The following is a 2241-nucleotide window of genomic DNA, read 5'->3' as shown; positions in this document are numbered from 1 at the left end:
AGGAGCTGTTCTAAAGACCATCTGGGTGTAGGAGCCCAGATCCAGGCTCATGGCTGAGCTAGAAGCAGGAGCTGTTCTAAAGACCATCTAAGTCTTTGAGATAAAAATATAAGATGAACTTTATTGTTTTATTTTTCTGGTTTTATATTCTGTGTTTTGGGAATTTATTTTCTGTGTTTTAATTTGGTGACACTGAACAACATTTTTCACTGTTTTGTAATAAATACACATGACAATAAATCAATCAATCAAAAAGAACTCTTTTAAAATAGTTGAGTGAAAAGTTAAAAAGGCTAATCAAATTTTTAAGGACTTGTTGATGGCCATTTTTGAGCAAATTAGATGGTATACTGCAGAGATTCAACACCTAAGTATGTAACAATCTTCAAGTCAGATTAAAATGAACGAAGATAATGAAGACAAAGTGGTGAGCAGTAAGAAAACAATAACGAAGACAAGAATTCTCTGACTGAGGACATGAAATATGAAGGTCCATTATGAGAATATGCCCATAAGCACCAAAACTTTGTTCTGCCTTTTGGATTGTGCCTGTGTGTAGTCATTTGACTGTCAGTATTCCATATTCCTTGATAGCTACGTTTAAACCAGCCAATTGTGACACACTAGTGGGGCAGGATGGATTTGAACCCAGAAATTCTTGCCTCAATGGTACGGACACTACACTGTGTCAACAAGAGCCCCTCTATATGCTTTGATATACTTTTCTAACAAAGGACCATTGACCTTGGGCTTGAACATTTCAATTTAGCTACTATCTGGAGGTTTAGGGTGGTAGCAGTGGGAGTTGGTGCCACAAGAGAAATTCACAATTTTTACTAACTTGTTCTGTCTTTTTCTTCAAAAAGCAGAATGAGCTCTAGGAATTCAAAAGCCACCCTGTTCCTGAGTTGGAACTGACAGCATGGTAGGCAGGTGTTAGAAACAGAGTTACCTTTGCGGAGTTAATTTTGACGGATAAACTGTGTCTAAACAAGTTGAGGCCTTTTTTTGGTGTTTGTGACTGAGGCATCCTAATTACTTTATAAACAGCTAAAATGAGCAGTCAATCATCCAGATAGAACGAACTTGCAGTGTTGAAGTACTCTGCTGTTCCAAATCTCGTGGAAATCTCATGGAAACAGCTCTTTCATAAGTTAGAGACAAAATAACTGCAGATCCATAAGTTACTTTGTTTTACTGTGCTCTTCTGCATGTCCCCCATTCACCTTGAGTTACCCCCCCGTCACTATCTTTAACCCCACTTCTACATATGCCTCTGCTTTGCCCTACACCACCAGCCTTGACTGCCCCACCCCTGCTGTTTCTACTGTCCCCTTTGGACCATCCTGAAAAATTGATGAATGAAGCCCCCGAGCTCTGACTGACTTTAATGGGCAGCCCCTAGACATGCCTGTCTAGAGCCCTGACTGCTGTAGGTACAGCTTCCCAGCTGATGGTATACCATTCCACTGCTGGTGCTGACCACTGGACGCTCACCAGATTGTACTGGGATAGTTCCCCTGACTGTCAATGTGCAAGTGGATGACTGACTGTGTCAAAGCCCTTGAACTGCGTGTGGAGAGATGAGACGAGTACCCATGAACCATGCCTGAGATGTTGTTGCCTAGCGTCCAGCATGGAGATCATTCGGAACAAGTGGCAAACTTAATCCATTAGGTACACCTTCTGGTTTCCTTGTGTAGTCTTGCTGACATCAAGCTTGTTTGATGAACTTGTTAAGATGGAAATCTGAATGTTAATGAGGTGAGTTGTGCCATTAAGAAGGTGTTTAGCAATTAATAATGACTGTCAATTTGTAGCTGACCACTGCCTAGTTAAAATCCTGTCATACTTCTTGTGAAAAGTACAAAAGGTGGTGCCCAAACGAGTCTGTGAATGCTCTTATGCAGAGAAATTGCTTATATCCTCACGCTGATATCGCATTTCTGAATATTAATACTTTTATTATAAGGAAAGACTTGAATATGGTCACACTGCGGAGTAGGCAGTGTTCAGGCTCCTGTGCCCGGGCTTGTCATCCTCATCTCAACTTTTCTTTTTCACTGTTGCTTTCTATCCCTTCTTCCACAAAAGAAAAAGAGAGATTCACAGCAGGAAGCAGCGTCGGTTGGCTCTGGAGCAGAGGCGGCATTCTCAGAGACAGCGTGGCTGCAGGGACAGTGGGTCAGCCTGTGAAGCTCAGAGCGGGACACTCACTTCCATGTGGAGTAGGCCCCTGAT

Source organism: Rhincodon typus, chromosome 6 (assembly GCF_021869965.1).
Source record: "Rhincodon typus isolate 14 chromosome 6, sRhiTyp1.1, whole genome shotgun sequence".
Lineage (NCBI taxonomy): Eukaryota > Metazoa > Chordata > Chondrichthyes > Orectolobiformes > Rhincodontidae > Rhincodon > Rhincodon typus.
Note: the sequence above shows the minus strand (reverse complement) of the source record.